Raw genomic sequence first — 20,408 nt, 5'->3', positions numbered from 1 at the left:
TTCCTTTTTTTTTTTTTTTTACTAAAAAAATAAAAAAAATATTTCGCGTTGATTAAAATGATAAAAAATTTTCATAAATTAATTAATTTGATAATTGTTATTAAACAAAACAAAACGGGGTGAGGGGAGAGGGAGGCGAAGGAGGGGAGGGAAATTCATCGCCATTTTTAAAATAACAAAAATCAAAAATTCTAATTCTTATAAAATGCTAATTAAAAAAAATTTTTTTTTAAAATTTTAAATTGCAAAATTAATAAATAAAAATCGTCGTCGTGGCACTAATGAAAAAAAAAAATTTTTATTTGTGATGTAATATTATTATTATTATTATTATTACTAAAGTCGATCGATATGAAAATCGATTAAATCGATAAACGAAAACACTCTCGAATGCCGAACTTTTCCCCCCCTTTTTTTTTTTTTACTTTATAACAAAAAAAAAAAAAAAAAGAAAACAAATTGAAAATCGAAATTTTCTTTTCTCTCTCTCTCTCTTTCACTCTTTCTCTTTCTCTTCCCGGAATGAAAAACCTTCGGGCGCTATTCTCGGGAAATACAAATTCCAGAAAAAAAAATCGGTTAAGTTTATAACGTTGCTCAAAAAAAAAAAAAAAAAAAAATAAATGCATAAAAATTTTCACAACGCAAAAAAAAAAAACAAAAAAAAAAAAATATCGTCTGCTATTGGAAAAATAAACAAATCATTTTTTTAAAAAAAATTCAATTATTTTTTTTTCCCTAACATCGTTCCAGATAATAAACAAATCTAAACTTTTCCTCAAAAATTTGAAAATTTTTAATTATTTTCACATTAATAATAATAATAATGATAATGATAATAATGATAATAAAGTATATTAATATTCGTGTCGTAAATTTTATATTCAATCGTAATCTGATCCGCCATTTTGTTTTTTGATTACAATTATTGACACCGAAACGAACGAACGAACAGGTGTGTAAATTTTTTGTTTATTTTTAATTTCGATTCGATTAATCGAATGAATCGAATTTTTTTTTTTCCAGTCGCTTTTTTTTTTTTCATTTAATTTTGGAAAATGTTTGAGTGGGTGAAAAAAAAAAAAGACTCCGGCACTTACGTGACTAGAATACAAAGAAATTTTTTTTTTTTTTTTATTATTTGGGTTAACCCTCAATTAGAGTTTGAAAATAATTTTTTTATTTTCATTCAATTTTTCTTTTTTTTTCCACGATACGCAAAAAAAACATACATAAATTTATCATCATCATCGCCATCATCGTCATCATCGTCGTCATCGTTTTTTTTTTTTTTGTAAAGAAATCGGTTTTATTGACTATAAAACTTTTTTGTATTTGATTTTCCCTTTTTTAAAATCGTCGCCGCCATTTTGAATTATTCAGACGACTGTCATGATGACGTCGTCAGTTGGTCTCGTTCATGGCGAAAACATTCAAACCATTTTAAATTCTTTTTTTATTTTTATTTTCTTTCCTTGTCTCTCTCATTGTTTTACACGTTTTACTAAATTATTTAATAATAATAATAATAAATCCGTAAAATGTCTTTTTTTTTTTTTTACAATAAACCGACTCCATTTTTATTTATTTAACGTTTTAACATTATTATTATTATTGTAGGGATTTATTCAATTTGTAAAATTTTTAACCGTTTTTTGTGACGTCATTTTTTTATCTACTTCCTCGTGTTTTTTTTCAGGCAGGTACGTATACTTTTTTGTGATGAGCCTTCTTTTTAAATGATGTCTTTGGATAGTATCCGGTTGGTCGTCTGCCACAGTTCTGTCAATTTGAATGTGTCGATTGTCAGGTTTAAGGTCCTGCTGTCGCAACCTGGTTTGGAATGTGGTTGTACCATCCTTCGGCTATTCCTTCCTCTTCCACGTTCACGACAGATAATCCAGCGAAGATATTTACAGATTTGTTGTGCCTTTCTATACATTCACGTTTTGTCAATATCGAACAACCGGAAGTGAAATGATTTTCCCGCAGTAATAAACGTTTCCGTTTCAATTTTAACTTTTCCAGCCAATCATATCTTCTTCTTATTAATACCCGAATCGTTAATTCTCTTCAAATATATATTGTCCATTCAATTTTTTCCAGTTTTTTAATTTGCATATTATTATCATCATTATTATTTGTAAAAAATGCGAAATGAGAAAATTTTTTAAATTAAAATTAAAATCTCGTCGCTTGTCTTTATTAAAAAAAAAAAAAAAAAATTTTTTCTGCAACAATAAAAAAAAAGTAGAATGACCCAGGGATTTAAATCCCACTTTCAGTTTTTTTTTCTCTCTCTCTTTTTCCTTTTCTCCAGCGAATTTAGAATTCATTTGCTGGAATGTCGAAACTCGTTATCTTCATACACGTAAGAAAACCATCTTTGGATAAATTGCTTCGGAGACCATAAATCGGTCACGTATATTATATGATAGGTTATCTCACCCATTCTCTCTTTTATCTCTCTCTTTCTCTCTCTCTTTTCTATTTACTTATCCTTTTTCATTCTTTTGTCTCTTCGAACAATCATAAAATCGTAAAAAAAAAAAAAAAAAGTTTCTCTCTCTCTTTCTCTTACGTTATTACCATTATTATTATCGTCATAATCCTAAATAAGGCATAAAAAAATTTACGGTAACTATATATAATAATAATAATAATAATAATAATAGTTTTAAGTAACTTTTTCTTTTCTTTTCTTTTTCTTTTTCCTCTTTTTATTATTATTATTATTATTTTTCCTTATAAAAAGAAAAAAAAAAAGTTTTGGTCGTTTTTCATAGAGAAAAGTTTTTAAATGGATGGGCCGACAGAAACAGTGGAAACAAAATATAAAAAGTTTTTTTTTTTTTTTTTCTTTGAAAAGTTAACAGGTAATGCATAAAATATGTATTTTTTAAAAACAGTTTGATAATGATAATAATAATAATAATAATAATAATAATAATGACAAATGTAGTCATAGAGAGAAACGTTTCATTAATGCGAAAATAATAATAATAATTTTTTTTTTTTCCAATACAAAAATATTTAAGGTTTAGTATTAAATTTTAAAAAAAAGTTTTTTACTAAGCTTATTATTATTATTATTATTATTTAAACGTAAAAAATTATTTATCGAATCGGGATTTCCTGATAAAATTTATTTAAAAAAAAAAAACGGGATCAATATCCCGGGATTTTTTTTTTTTAAAGGAAAAATTTATATAAAATTATCGTTACAAATAATTCGGGGATAAATTTATTTAAAAACGTCATCATCACCATCATCATCATAATCATAATCATAATCATAATCATCATTATCATCATCGAGTTTAAGATGGCGGAATTCCGTGATCTTTTTTTAAAGGTATTTTATTAAAATTTGTAAATAAATTACGAATTTAATTAACCCAAACACACACACACACTCTCTCTATTTTCCTATCTCTCTCTCTCTCTCCCTCTCTCCCTCTCTCTCCCTCTCTCCCTCTCTCTCCCTCTCTCCCTCTTTTTCCCTCTCTCCCTTTCTTTCCCTCTCTTTCTTTCTTTCATATATAAATTCATTATCATTTTTTTTTTTTTTTTTTTTATCAATTTTACTTTAGTTTTTCGTGTCGAATTTTTGTTTTTTACAGTTTAAAAAAAAAAAGGAAAATTAAAACCGGAAAATAAGTTTTAAGAAACGGATATGACGGAATCGGAAACGGGGATAAAAGCATCGAAATAAAAAAAAAAATAGAAAAACATGAAATTTTTCCCCCCTATTTTTCTTCTGCTTATAAGAGTTAAGTTAAGAGATCATTAAAATGGCGGATAAAAAAAAAAAAAAGGTTAAATTTAAGAAGGCGGTGAGTGATTGACGCCGGAATCATCAAATTTTTTTTTTTTTTACATCTTCGGATTCGATTTGTTGCCGAAATTGATTTATCAGAATTTTCATTCGTACGCGCCCACCCTCCCCGAAAAAAAATTTTTCCCATTTTTTGTTCTTTTACTTCCGGGTTTATTTCACGTTTGAAAATAAATAAAAAAAAACGAGGAAAAAAAAAATGATTCGGATTAATTATTAAACTTAATCCTCTCCCCCTTCTCCCTCCCCCTCCCTCTCTCTTTCTTAAATCCGATTTATTCCTTTTTTTTTTTTTGGAAAACATTAAATAAATATCGATCGATCGATAAGGAAAAAAAAAAATTTTTTTCTTATTTAATAAAATTCTAATGACGACAATATATCTCGTTTTTTGTTTATTTACTCTATGAAAAAAGTTTTTTTTTTTCATCATTTCCCTTTTATTAAAATTTTCACGAATTCATTTTTTAAAAAAAAAAAACAAAATTTTCTTTTTTTTTTTTTTTTAACATATATGAAAAATCAAAAATCAAAATTGAAAAAGTCAAAATGAAAATATGATAGGAAAAAGCAGAAGAAAAAAAAAAAATTCTAATTTGTGCGTAGGAAAAAAAAAACGGAAACGGAAAGAGTCAGAGAGAGAGAGAGAGAGAGAAAGAGAGAAAAAAGTAATTGACAGATTTTTTAAATCTCTACTCTGCTTTTTTTTCCTTTTTTTTTTTGATATCCCTCAGCGAACCTGAAATTTTCATTTTTTAATTTAAATATATATTATCAAAAGTGATAAGAATTGTGTGTTATCAGCAGGCGATTTTCCCGCTAAAAAAAAAAACCGCCCTCGCGTTTATTAAAATATTTTTTTGTGAAATATATATATATATATATATATATATATATATATATATATATATAAGAAAAATGACAGCATGATGTCTCTCTTTTAAGGCGACGGAAAAACTTTTTTTTGATCCCTCTAAAACCCTCCCCCTCCCCCGAAACATTTTTCACCGTTAATAAATTTTTACATTACCTTTGACCTTTGACGAAAAGAAAAAAAAGAGAAAAAGGAGAAAAAAACGTTTTTTTGTGATGTTGTTGAAACAACAACAAGGGAAACAACAACAAAGGTAACAACAACAAACATTAAGAAAAAAATTTTTCCTTTTTTTAATCCTTTATTTTATTATACCGTTATTATCATTATTATTATTAAATTAAAACGGTCATTTTTAAAATAATAAATTTCGACTAATTTTTTTTTTTTTTAAATATTAAATCATATCATTATTATTTCATATCCGTTCGTCTTCTGCTTTTTTTTTTTTTTTTTTTATAATCAACAACAAAACAATTTTTTTTTTTTTACGTCGGTCGCGTCTTCTGCTTTTTTTTCTTTTTTGAAATTTCATTTTTCAAATCATATTTCATTTTTTTTTTTTTTTTTAATGAAAAAAAAAAAAAAAATGGATTCGATCCCCGGGAGAAAAAGTCAAAATTTTCTTTTTGGGAAAAAAAAAAAAAAAAAAAAAATTGCCGCCATTTTCTTTTTTTCCATTTTTGTTGTCGTTACGACGACGACAAATTTTTCAATTACGTCATATATATTTTTGTCATCTCATTCAAATTTTTTTTTAATTAAATGCAAAGTAAAAGTTAAACGTCAAGGTGAATTTTCCTCCCCTCCCCCTCCCGGTAACGAAAATTTTCTTTAACCCTAATTATCTTTCTCGTTACGCCCTAACAAAAAAAAAAAAAATTGACATTGACCCAAACCGTTGTAAATTTTTCTTTTTTTAACGTTTTAAATGATCGTGTCACCAGATGAAAAATTTTTCAAATGTCACGTTCTCAATATTCGATGATAATAATAATAATAATAATAACCAAATTTATTTATGTGAGCGCTCGTATAATTTTTTCAACGGAAATTTAATTGTTTTTATCATCATTATTATTTTACAAATAGAGAAAAACTAATTTAAAAATTTTGATTTTCCAACGGCAAAAAAAGAAAATTTTTTTTTTTTTTTTTATTATACGAGAAAGACAGAGAGAGAGAGAGAGATTGAATTTAATTTTTCACTTTAAATGTAATTATAAAACTTAGTTATTACTCTTCTTCTTCCTTTTTTAACGTACGTACGTACGTAAATTAATTACAAATCATCGAAAAAAATTTTTTCTTTTATGACTTTAATAAATATTTCGCCGCCATTTTTCATTAAATCGAAATCCATTATTATTATTATTATTATTATTATTATTTAAAAAAAAATTAAAATTAAACGAAAATCTTAAAATTTAATAATAATTATAAAAAAAAATAAAGATAAAAGGAAAATTTATTAGTAAGTAAAAAAAAATCCAGGTTAAAATAATGATGATGGCAATGATAATAATGATGATGGTAATGATAATGATAATGATGATAATAATAATCTTATAAAATTATTTCAAAGAGTTTTTCCCGTTTAAGAATTTTTTTTTTTACAAGTGCGTGTGTTTGTTGCACTAAAAATTTTCATTTATTTACTTATAATAAATGCATTTTAATAATTACATCGACGTATCGATTTAAAATTTGAAATTGAAAGGGAACGGGGAGCGTGGCGGTGGTAGGGAGGGGGAGTAAAGGGAAGGTTGAGGAAACGTTCGTTTAACTCATGAAAACGAATCCTTTCATTATTATTATTATTTACTTTTTTTTTTTTTTTTTAATACCCTTCCGCTTTTCAATACTTTTCCGCTTTTCCATTTTCTCATTTCCCCCTCTCCCTCTTTCCTTCCCCTTCCCCCTTTTCCCTCACTTTTAGGGTGTAGTCATCGTTATATCGAAATTAATATAAATTTAAAAAAAAAAAAATTTTCACAAAGTTGTTCGTTTATTAATGTACAAACAATATATATATATGGATATTTTTTTTTTTTTTTGCGGTTCGAGTTTGTCGCTGTCGCCATTAGTTAATTGCAAAAAAATATTTTCTATTATTATTATTTGCTTTTCTGTTAATTTAAAAATAAATAATAACCTTTCTTTTGAGTTTATTTTACCTTTAACCTATGTAAAGAGATCAAAGTTCGTTTAAATTATTAGTTATGATAAAAACGAGAAACAACCCCAAATTTTAACGGAAAAAATTTTTTTTTCTTTTGTTTTTCTCTTGATTGCGGTTGTAAACGAGATTTTATCAAATATGGAAAATTTACGTTAAGAAAAAGGTAAATTACGTAAGGTTTCCTTTTTCATAACGGACTCTACGATAGAACAAAAGTTCTAAAAAAAATAACAAAATAAAATTGAGATACGTATCATGTAATTTACAAAAAAGAAAAAAATAAAATAACGGATTCTCAAACGGATGTACGTCACGTTATTGCGTGCTTTGCACATTCAAACAAGAAAACACGTCAAAAATAATAATAATAATTTTTTTTTTCAATGAAACGGAACTTCAATTTGCGGTTTTTTTTTTTCCCCCTTTTTCCTAAGTTTGACCTCTTACACTACAAGACTAACGATTGCAACAAGTGGATTTGTTGCAATTTGCGGAAAAAAAAAAAAAACAAAAAAAAAAAAAAAATTAAAAACAATTTTTTAACGAATAATTTAAATTTAACGAAAGGAGGAAAACGAAGAACGTAGTCGATTACGTCATAATTACGTCGTATTTTTCGACCAATCAGATTAATTTTCTTATTCGGTTATGATTTAATAACGAACCAATCGCGATTTTTTACGACTTTAATTCATGAACGTACTCTCTCCGTACGTAATTTTCACGATTTCTATTGGTCAATTTAAAAATTTTACTTGTTTTTCCGTTTTTTTAAACAGTTTTATAAACTTTAACGGATTTATTTTGTTTAAAGCCATATTAACGTTTTTAAAATATATTTAAGTAGTAGTAGTAGTAGTAAAAGTTCAAACTAATTAAAGTGTTGTGAGACATTAAAAACGAGGAGAAATTTAATGCAAAAGTTTTTATTTAAAACAAACAAATTTTTTATTTACTACAAACGAACAAACGATTGGGAAAAAAACGATTTTAAAAATGTTTTAATGATCCAAACCGTATAAAACTTTTGTCTTACGTGGATTTAAATTGAAAAAAAAAAAACAAAAAAAATTAAATAAAACTTTTTTTAAACCGTGTAAATAATAATAATATTTACGTTTTAATTTATCGTAACAAAGTTTACGAAACGCAATCATAATAATAATACACGTAAAAAAAAATTAATGTCTCGGGTAAAACGTGGCATTAAGTTGTGTTCGACATTCACTTTAGCTTCAAAAATATTTTTTTAAAAAAGTATTCAACTACGTCATACGTAAAATTAACGGTTTTTTTACCTCCTCGCGAGGTACATTAATCAAAAAAAAAAAAAAATTTTCGCGGTCATTACGTGCACGACACGAAAACAAATATTGACAATAATGGCGGAAAGTGAAAATTTCGGTGGGAATTTTCTTTTTTTCCGTCCTTTCTACGAACCGAAAAAAAAAAAATGTTACGAAAATTACCTATTTTAATAATCATTTTCTTCTTTATTATTATTATTATTATTATTTTTAGGAAGGAATAAAACGTGAAAATTAAAAATTGATTTTCCACGAATAACGAACGAACGAACGAACGATTTTCATTCAACGTGGAAATAGAGAGAAAAAAAAAAAACTTTCGAATTTTATACGGGAAAATTTTAATAATAAAATAAACGGTTATTTTTAACCGGATTTTGAAAAATTTTCAAAACGTTTTCTTGGGGGGCGCGGGGGGGAAGGGGAGCAAGGGAAACTTATTAAATCCAGGTATGGAAAAAATTTTCCTTTTATTTTACTATCCCTTTTCCCTATTATATCGATTTTTTACTCGATTTATTTATTTATTTTTTTTTATTCGGGATTCGATTTTTTTATTAAAAAATAATAATAATAATAACTAATAAAATGAGGGCCGAAGTTAACAGACATTGATTTCCTTTTCTATTTTTTTTTATTTTCTATCTCTTTTTATTTTTCTACCCGTAAAAAAAATTGCGAAAAAAGAACAAAATAAAAAAAAAATGAGAGAGAGAGAGAGAAAAAAAAATTTTCTTTTTTTTTTTTTTTGGAAGAAAATGATACGTGTTTTTCAAAAGTTTTTTTTTTTAATATTCATTCCAAAAATAGAAAAAAAAAATAGAAGACGAAAAAAAAAAGGGAACAAAAAAAAAAAGAAAAAGAAAAAAAAATGTTGGGGAAAATTCTTAGTAAAGAAAATGCATTTCAATAATGACTAATGAAAAACCGTTTTACGTAATTGAAATTCGTTTTTTCCCCCCTCCACGAGTTCGTTCGTCTATCGCGTATATCGCTATGGGCGGGAAAAAAAAAAAAAAAATTTTTTTAAAATGGACGTCGGCGGCAAATTTGCCGCCTCTATCATTTGAGAGAAAAACGAATGAATTAATAAATAGAGGGGAAGAAGAACCGTTGGAAAAGGATTCTGCAGTATAAAGGGGAAATGTGAATGAATGTTGAACCTTCTCCCCGCTTTTCCTCTCTCCTTTTCTACGATCCCCTCGTTTTCCCACACTACCCTTTTCTCTCGCGTCACCCTTTCCTTTCCCTCCCCCCCGACTCCCACACCGACCCTGGCCGTTATATTCGAAGCTGAATGACGTCATTGCCGGGATGTGAATGAAGCTTTCGAGCATCCTGGGAACTGCGTTTCTACGTTTACCCGGACGACAAAGCAGATGGCGCTAACTCTGCTTTATATATGGATGCTCGTTGTAATGAATTTTTTAAAGGTCGTAGAGCCCCAGGCGCTGCCTTATATAAATACACCGCCTTATTTAAATGATTCTGTCCGAAAAAAAAAAAAAATTTCAAAAAAAAAAAAAAAAAAGAAAAATGGAAAATTAACCGTGGAAATAACAAGTAATCAGAGGTCATTGAACATGCGCACAAAATCGATTCATATAAAAAAAAAGTATTAATAATTAAAATTAATAATACAAAAGCAACTTGATTTGTTTTCACCAATAAAAAAAAAAAAAGGTACGAAAAAAAACTGATTCCTAATTTGGGGTCAATGAGGGGCGGGGTCAAAATCTATAATTAAAAAGTAAAAAAAAAAAAAGTTTTAATTTCTAAAATTAGAATTTTAAATTTATAATAAAAAGAAATAATTTTCGGATTGACGATTGATATAACCCCCCACACCCGGAGATAAAAATCTTAACTGCAAAAAAAAAAAAAAAAATTTCTCAAAAAGTGGAAAGAGGAGGGAGGGGGAGGGAAGGGGAGATTCAAAAAAAAAAATAAATTGACAAATTTTTCCCCTATCGTTATTATTATTATTATTATTATTATTATTATTATAATCGGCGACAAACTCGACACGCGAAAAAATTTTTCAACGGAAATGACGTAAAAATTTTTTTCCCTTTTCCCTTTTTTTTTTTTTGTGTGTGTGCGACAAAACAATGGGATAAAAACTAAAAATAGATTTTGTGAAACATATATAAATATATACATCTCCCGATTTGTACCTGTTTTTCAAATTTACGATTCTCACCGGAAGTTATTCCTGCCTGGGTGGACACGCGTTGGTCGACGCGTAACATTAAATAAATTTTTGTCTTTTTTTTTTTTGTTTTACCTTTTTTTTTTCCACCCCCTCCCTTCACACGTTGGTTTTCTACCACGTATGCATTATTTATAAAAAAGTTTTCCTCATTTTTTTTTTGGGCGGGGGGGGAGGAAGCGGAAAATTTATTATTATTTTAAACGTCGCAATTTTTTTATTAACGATTGACCGAAAAATTAATTTTAATTTTTTTTACGAAAGGTAAACATGTAAAATAAAAAAAAAACAAAATGGAGGAAACAGCACACATTCGCGCGCACACACACACACAAAAAGAACATTTGAAACCGACAATAAGAGAAAGAAAAGATGGTTATTGTAGGGTCGAATCCCCCCCAAATTTTTTCCCCTTTTTTCCCTTTTTTTTTTTTTTAATCTTTTCCTTGAAGCTTATTCCTGAGGCAAAACACCTTGAAAAGGCAATAAATCAAAAGTGGATTTTCCTTAGGTTGGCTTTCCCTTGACAGTAAAATAAGAAAGCTTAAGAGGACTAGTAAATGCTTAAACATGTTTGTATATTAACTTTGAATTTTCCAAAAAAAAAAAAAAATAGAAACGGGAAGAAAATAAAAAAGAATGTGGGCGAAAATCGAGATAAAATGGCGGTTCAAATATAAATTTTATTTCGGTTTTCCCCCCCCCCCCAAAAAAAAATATTATTTATGTTTATACGTTAAATAAAATCCCCCAACATTTATTTTATTTTATTTTATTTTTTTTAAATTTCAAAAAGCGTGAAATTACACGAAAAACAAACAAACAACAACAAAACCATAAAATTATTAAATTTTTTTTTTTTTTTTTTAAAACGACATTAAATTTTATTTAAATGGAAAATTTTCAACGGTTTTAACGGTTTTAACGGTTTTTTATTCGATTCCGATCGCGTAATTTTAAACTCACCCCCCGCCATTTTTAATTTATCAAAAGTGGCATTAGATATTACCAAATGATAATGATTAATCGGCAACGTCGCATTTTTTGTTTTGTTTTGTTTTGTTGTCAAAACGTTTAACCTTTTTTTTTTTTTTAAGGAAAAAATTCGACCCATTTGATAAAAATAAATTTACAATATATATTTCATTTTTGCCGCCATTTTTTTTTTTTAAATTAATGCCTACGTTTTGAGTATTTTTATGTATTAATGGCGGAACTTTTAATAATATTCACTTAAATGTTTTTTTTTTTTTTTTTTTCGTCGAAACGAAATCGTAGGTAAAAAAAAAAAAAAGGAAAGAAAAACGTTGTGAAGAACCCGATTACCTTATGACCCGACAAGAGGTCATTGAGTTCATATTTATAAATAGAATTTTCCCGTTTTTCCCGTTTTTTTTTTTTTTTTTTTTTCGTACCCCCAATTTTTACGTGAAAATCGTGTACGTCATTTTTGTTTTTCTTTTTGTTCTGACAACAAAACATTCAATTTATGAAAAACGCGAAGGAGGAAATTTAAAAAAGTTTAAAATTTTCTTTTTTTTTTTTTTTTGGAAATTAAAGTTGTTATTTTAAATTTTTAATAACAATTAAAGAGACTTTTTCTCTCCTCCCACCCCTCTCTCTCTCCCCCTCACCTTTTTTTTTTTTTATTTTTTTCGGGGATTAAGAATTTAAGAAAAAATAAAAATGAAAACTGTCAAATGTGCTTGTGTACGAAATTATTTTTAAACTGAAAAAAAAAAAAAAAAAAAAAAAACTTTTAACTGCTTTTTAACACGCGATTTCTAAGAATTTTTTTTTTGTTTTTATTTTTTGTTTTTACTTTTTTCCTGCCGTTAATTTTTATACATCGGACGACTAAAAAACGAAAAACTTTTGGGTGGTAATGGCGGCATAAAGGGACAAACCGAACCTCCTCAATCTTCTCCTCTCCCTTCCCTTAAAAAAAAAAATTTCAACTAAATAAATTTTCTTTTTCTTTCTTTCCTTACTTCCTTTTTTTTTTTATTTTTACTTTTTAATTATTTATTCATTAAAATTGTCAACAGAGAAATAAATCAAAATGGCAGCAACAAAAAATAAAAATAAAAAGAAAACTTTTGGAAAGGTTTTTTTCTTTCTATTTAAAAACGAATTAAAAATTTTTTTTATCAAAATGAATTTTTCGATCGATGCGACAAAATTTCCTTCTTTTTTACAAAAAAAATTTTAATATTCATCGATTTTCTATTTATAACCATGCAATTTTTTTTTTTTTTTTAGTAAATTATTAATCAAAAAGAATAACTTATAAAAAGTCGTAAAAAAAAATTTCTTTTTTTTTTTTTTAGGTCTGTAGTTTTTTTTTCCTCCTATTTTTTCCTCGTACTAATTTTTTCTCTTCTCACACTCGTTCAAATCTTTCACTACTTGTGTTCTTTGTCTAAAACCACGTCAGACAACGAACGATACGACACGAAATGAAATACTAAAGACACGTCAGTTATTTACTCTTTTTTTCTCCCTAATCACTCACATCGATTTTATTATTTAACCCCCCAAAAAAAAAGAAAACTTTTACGAAAAATGTTCTATAAATATCATCATCATCATCATTATTATCAACATTATCATTATTATTATTATCATCATCATCATTATTATTAAAATAATCATATTCAAGTATAATTTTAATTCGCGAAAAATAAAAAAGAAAAAAAAAAAAAACAAAAAAAACTTTGTAATTATTATTATTATTATTATTATTATTATTATTATTATTATTATTATTATCATCGTTATTATCATTATCATTATTATTATTATTTAAAGAGTGAAAATAAAAAATTTTTCATTTCGAAAAGTATTTTTAATAAGAGAAACCCTTTTTTTAAAATTTATTTTAATTGTAACACAAAATAAATGAGAATTAATGTTTTATAACTTTCTTTTTTCGGTGTCGAAAACGACGAGGGAAAAAAAGAGAGAGAGAGAAAGAGAAAGAGAGAGAGAGAGAAAGAGAAAGAGAGAGAGAGGGGGGGAGGGAATACCTTGAGAGAATGACAAAAATAGAAAAGCCAAATAGAAAAACAAAAGAAAATTTATATATAAATTTTATAAAATCAGGTAAGAGAAACATAATAAAATAAGAAGTCTGTGTGTGTGTGTGTGTGAGAGAGAGAGAGAAAGAAAGAGAAAGAGAGAGATGAAAAATCTTTTATTAATGTACATACATAAATATTATTTATTTAATTATTCAGGCGAAGAAATTTTTACTTTTATTTTCTTTTAAACTTTTTTAAAAATGTTTTCACGTACTTTTAATAAATAAAAATGTTTACACGTCGATTGAACGATTCGATCCATAATAATAATCACAATAATAATAATAATAAACGATTACGACCATGTTAATTTAATTTATTATTATTATTAATAAACGGTTATTAAAATTAAAAAAAAAAAAAAAAAGAATTTATTTAAATGTAATAATGATGTCGTAATTAATTAACCCAAAAAAAAAAAAAAAAATTTTTTTTCTACTCTCGAGAATAAATTTTACCGTCGGGATGACGTAGTCAAAATAAATTAATTATTATTATTATTATTATTATTCATTATTGTTAAATAAACTTTAAAAAATACATAAATTATTTAAATAACAAAAGAACATTAAAATCATAAGGAAAAAAAAAAAAGGAAAATTCGCTTCGGGTTATTAATTTGTATAAACGATCCGAATAAATAAATAATTTTTTTTCCGGTAAATTATTATTATTATTATTATTATTATTATTAATATTATCATTATTATCAATTTCTTAATATTTAATTTAATTCACGTACGGTACGTTTTTTTTGGTCGTGGCAGAAGAATAATAAATAAATAAATAAAAATGTCGACGCGACATCTGTCGACGTTAATGCAAAGTAATAATAAATTTTCTTCACCCACCGAATCCTTAAATCCTTTTTTCCTTGTAACGAATATTAAAAAAAAAAAAATCGTAAGATTTTATAATATTACGTAATTTTAATCGTGTCAATAGATTACAAAAAAAATAAAATTTTTTTTTTTGCTTAAAACAAAATCGATTCCCGATTCGTTATCATTATTATTTTATCAACTCCGATTCTCTCGTAAGAAATATTATTAAATTTCCCTACAAAATAAAATAATAATAATAATAATGATGATAGTTTCGGATGATAATAATAATAATAAACTAAATTTGACCGAATTTTATATAAATATAAAGCGAAGAAAGGTAGATAATAGAAACATGACGATAATTTTTTTAACCTTATTAAAAATATTTTCGTACTAAATAATAATTTTTCGTGTGGGGGGAGAAGGGGGGCGGGAAGAAAAGGGTCACACGAAATTTATTTATTCACAACGATACGAAAATAAAAATAAACCGAATGAAAAACTAAAATGCAACAGATATACAAACACACCGCAACGAGAGAGGGGGGGGGGAAATTAACCTCCTCTTAAAAACGCCCATATTTATTTTTACAAAAAAAAGGAAAACATGAAACGGGTAATTTTAAATCGTGGAAGGAGAATAGTATATATTTATATATAAAAATCTAAGAATGGAATCAAGAAAAATAAATAAAAAAAAGGAAAATCCGTTGGTTGTTGATGATTCGTTTGTTCGTTTGTATACGTTCGTGTTGTTTTTCGAGTGTTTATCACGTACGTAAAATAAATATTAAAATGAAAATATAACGATAGGGAAATCGCGTGGGGGGTGGGGGTGAGGAAGGGGAGGGGCGAGGCAAAGGGAGAGGAGGGAGCGATCGAAAAAAAAAATTAATTATAAAATTTCATTATTATCATCATTTGTTAATAAAAAAAAAAAAAAAAAAATATTTATCACGTGCTCAACCTTTCGAATTAATAAAAAAAAGGAAAAAAGGAAAAAGGAAACAAAAACCTGTGACCGACTATTAATATATATCCGGTTAATAAAAAGGAAATACATCGTTTATTATATTATTATTATCTTTTGACACGAAATTAAATTATTATTATTATTTTTTGCCCTTTTTTCATTCATGATACAACGTTTTCCTTTTTTCCTTTTTTTTTTCCTTTTCTTCCTTTTTTTATCGATTATTATTTTCTTAAGTGAATGAAAAGAAAGAAAAATGAAAAAATTGAAAAACGAACGATTTTGTTTTTGTTTTTTTTTCCCTTTTTTTTTTTGAAAAATTTCATAGAGTAATAAAAAAAAAAACCGTTAAAATTTTTCGAATCATTCACGTAAAAAATGATAGTTATGGTAACGATGACGTATCGAACCGATTTTTCCGAGGAGGAAAATTCCACAATGAAAATTTTATATATACATATATATACGTTTAATCCTTTCGTAAATAATAATAATAATAATAATAATAATAATAATAATAATAATAATAATAATAATAATAATAATAATCGACATTTTTATTTCGGTCACACACACAAACAAACAAACAAACTGTAGATAAAAATAGAAAAAAATTTAACTTTTGTTAAACGAACGAGAAATGAAAAATAATGAAATAGAAAAAGGAAAGAAAGGAAAATAAAAAGAAAAACAAAAAAATAAAAAGTAATTTTCTTCTATCACCTTAGGGTTAACGAAAAAAAAAAAGGAAAATTTTGTCCAGCCAAAAAACGAACCAACCAACCTGATTTCGACAAAAAAAAAAAAAAAATTTTTCCATGCCCTGGAAAACAAAAAAAATACGTTTCCAGGAAAGACGATAATGTTGTTAAGAGCTTTATCGCGTTGTTCGATGATTCCAGGGTTTAAAGATTTTTTTTTAGAATTCTTAAATTTAATTTTTTTTTTATAAAAACGTTTCGAAAGCACGTCTTTTTCTTCTTCTTCAAAATATACGAAAACCGGAAACGGAAACGTAAAAAAAAAAATTTTTTAATGAATGAAAAAACGTTAACCTTTCGTTTTCATTGATTTTTATTTTATTTTTTTGTTATTTTGACGTGGAACGAAATAAATTTTCCGAAACTTTGATAAAAAAAAAAAAGAAAGGAAGATTATAAATTTCATTGATTTTCCTCCAGTTTTGAAATTTTCTCAAAATGGAAAATTTTTTTGGAGAAAAATTTACTGGAAAAGATATTATTCTTTTTTTTTATGAATGAATATTTATGTCGATGGAAATATATAACAAAATAATGTATAAAACTAAGTAAATATAAAACGACGAGAGGAGGAAAAACAATAAATATTAAATTCCTTCCATTCTTGTCTTCTGCCACGTTTTATTTACTGAACATAATTACGACACTATTTTATCGGGGATTATTATTCTGTAATAATTAAAAACTTTTCGAATCTTTTAAATAAACTTTCGTTCACCGTCGAGATTTATTTTTTTTAAAAGAAAAAAAAAGTCGAATTATAAAATGGAGGAAAATTTCGGGGCAGAAGAAAATGTGTGTGTTAAGAAGCGCGAATTAAAAATTTTAATTTTTTTGTCGTTTTTTTCCCGTCGGTTCTTAATAAACGTAAAATTAATTTTTATCGTACTAAGTCAGAGGCGTGGAATCAGACAAAAAATCGCGATTTTTTTTTTTAAACGTTTCCCTCCCTCCTTCCCCTCCTCCCCTCCGCTCCTTCCCCTTTCTTTTCGAATCGTTCATTTCGTTTTATTTTTTTTTTTTTTTTTTCCAGCGAAAAACCGTGTAAAGTTTTTTTTTTTTTTTTAAATTACGACAAATGTTAAGAATTTTGAAAAGAAAAAAAAAAAAAAACTTTAACAAAAGAATCAAATAAAAAAAAAATGAACAGTCGGGGAGGGGGGGGGCAGAAAGGGTGAGGGATGGGAATACGCAATTAAGGGGAGAGAGAGAGAGAAAAAAAAAAAAGGAATCAAAACAGAAAATAAAAAAAAAAAATAATTCGCCGATTTTTTTTTCTTTTCTTTTGTAACAAAAAAGAAAAGACGGGGGAGAGGGGAAGGGGGAGGGAAATTTGCCGGACAAGTCAAAAAAAAAGAAAAAAAGTCATAATGGCTGGAAAATAAAATTCCAAGATTCCGATTCCAAAGCTTTTTTTTTTTTTTCACCTTTTAATTTGACTGGATTTTCATTTCAATAGGAAAAACTTTTTTCTTTTTCCTTTTCTTATTTTTTTTTTTTTTTTTTTATTGGCTTTAATTAAAAACTCGATAAATAAAAAATTTTATGAAGGCGACTATATCTTTCTCTCTCTCTCTCCCCCCCTCTCTCTCCCTCTTCTCTCATTCCTTCTCTTTCTCTCTTTTAACGAAAAAAAAAAGAAATCTAATAAATAATGTAACTGGAAGAAAAAAAGTAAAAATAAAAATTTTAATTGCATTTGTTTTATCATCTAGAAAGAGAGAGAGAGAGAAAGAGAAAAAAAAAGACAGAGAGAAAAAAAGAGACAGAAAGAGAGAGAGAGAAAATGAAAGAAAGAGGAAAAGAGAGAGAAAGAGAAAAGAAAACGAGTGACAAAAAGAAAATTAAATTTTAAATCGAAATAAATAAATTAAAAAAAAAAAAAAAAAAATTATTTTTCACGATTCATTATTATTATTATTATCATTATTATTATTATTATTAAATTTCTTGAACTTTACACCGCCCTCCTACCCCTTTTTATTTCCCCTTCTCCGAAGTTTCATAATGAACACCTTTCCAATGGGTAAAAAGATTGATGGCTTTCACCTTTACTATTCCTTAACAAGAGAGAGAGAGAGAGAGCAAGGGGTGAAAGGATGGGGAGAGGGGGGTGTGTAATGTCATTAAAGGGTTGTTTTTGCAACAAAAAAAAATGATCAATCGTCGTTACGCGACAAATAACAAAAAAAAAACAAAGAAAAGAATTTTCTAGAACAAAAAAAAAAAAAACAAATCACGAGGTCCACCTGTAGAACGTCGCGAAGGGCCCTTTAAACATCCGGCCATCCGAGGTCACCTGTGGATCGTTAACAAGAATTTCTTTACGTCACGTGGATTCTATTCCTTCCCCTCCTCCTCCCCATCGTAAAATTCCCCCCCCCCGTTTTTCGGCCTCCTTTATTTTTTCGTTAATGCGCTTTTACGCCCTTCTCCCTCTTTTTCCCCTTCCTCTTTCCTTTCCCCTCCCTTTCTCTCCCTCTCCTTCCCTCCTTCCTTCCTCTCTCTCTCTCTCCCTCCCTTTTTCACCCTTCACGTTCATTACTATCATTAGTTTGTATTGCGACTTTCTTTTTATATATATATTTATTACATGTTAATGTACGTTCGACATGCGAATTCTATATTTATTCTTTCCGTTATTCGCCATTTTCAATTTTATTATTACGACATTTTTATTAAACCCCCCTCCCCTTTCCTCTCCTTTCCCTTCCCCTTCCCGCACCACGATTCCAGACTTTCGAATTTCTTAACAAACAAACAAAAAACAATTTAATTGCTAACTCGTTACTTTTACTCGACATTTTTTCTTTTTTTACCTGTCGTGTTTACAAGCGAATCTGTTGATAAAAAAAAAAAAAAATTTTTTTTTTTTACTCTAAGGTAATTTCAGATTCGTGACACCCGCCATTTTTATTATTATTATTATTATTATTATTATTTATTTTTTTTTCTTTTCGTTTTAATTTCGCAGAGATTTAAAAAAAAAAAAATCTCAAAGAAAATTTTCCTTTTTTTTTGCTTTTTTTTATTAAAATAAAACATTGATCGATAAATTAAAATTATAAATTTAAGTTATTGTTACGTCACACGTTCCGCCATATTGAATTTATTAATATTTTAATTGGGAAAATTATTTATTCGATTATACGATGTTTACACACGATTCTATTAACATCGACGAAAATAAATTTCGAAAAATAAATTTTTTTACTTTTAGTTAATAAAAAAAAAAAAAAAATTGTAAATTTGAATTCATTCCATAGAGTAAAAAAAAAAAAAAAGAAAACGTTTCGAAAATCAAAAACAAAAAAACCCGGGAAAAAAAAAAAACTTTTACTTTCATTTAAATCCATCCAATTGATATTCACGATCCAGAATCCAGGAAAAAAAAAAATGGAAAATTCGAGTAAATATTTGAAAACGTTTTTTTCCCGTTCATATTTTCCAATTTTTTTTTTTAGTATTTATTTAGTTAATTAAATTATCGATGATAATAATAATAATTTTTATTTATTTATTTATTTTTTATTCGGGTCACGAATTGAAAAAAAAAATTAAACGTTGGAAAACGTTATAATTTTTTTCTGAAACCACGTTATCGAAACGTATTTAAAAAAAAAAAAAACAATATTAATTGATTCTCTATGATATAGATTCATTCGTTTTGTCTGATTACCCGATTTTTTTTTTTTTTTTTAAATTAAAAAAGTGTTATTAATGAAAATCTGTCGGAAACAAACGTGTCAATAATATTATTACTATTTGTTTTAACATTAAAAGAAATTAAAAATTTAAAGGTGCGTGTGCGTGTGCGTTTGCGTGTGTGTGGGTGTGTACGTGAGCGAGTTTTCCAAATAAAAAAAAAATAAAACGAGTTAAAGTCACGTTTTAAAAAGTCTCAAAGAAATTTTCTTTTTTTTTTTTTTTTTAAATTCTCCGCCATGCTTTTCTCATTTTAGGAAAATTTTTCCCTCGACTCTCAAACTCGAAGAACAAAAAAAAAAAAAAAAAAAAAATTTTTTTTTTACACACCGTAAAAACTTTTACGAATTAACAAATTAACCGTCAAATTTATTAAAAAAAAAAAAAATTCCAATTCGAAAATGAAAAACCAATGTTTTCTTTTTTTTAAAAAACCTGAAATAATAATAATGATGATGATAATAATAATAAAAGAATATAAAATTAATAGAAATGAAAAGTGTAATGAAGCGTAACAAATAAGTAAAACTTATATTTTAAATAATTTCATTTGAATTTTAGTCTGGAAAATATTGGAAAAACTTTTCTTTCATTTAATAACGATCGCAATATTAAAAAATTGAAATTATTTCCGGTTGTATCATTT

The sequence above is a fragment of the Pediculus humanus genome, genomic scaffold, assembly GCF_000006295.1.
Source record: "Pediculus humanus corporis 1103172107561 genomic scaffold, whole genome shotgun sequence".
NCBI classification, from domain to species: domain Eukaryota; kingdom Metazoa; phylum Arthropoda; class Insecta; order Psocodea; family Pediculidae; genus Pediculus; species Pediculus humanus.
The sequence above is the reverse complement of the archived record's forward strand: the minus strand, read 5'-3'. Positions refer to the sequence as shown.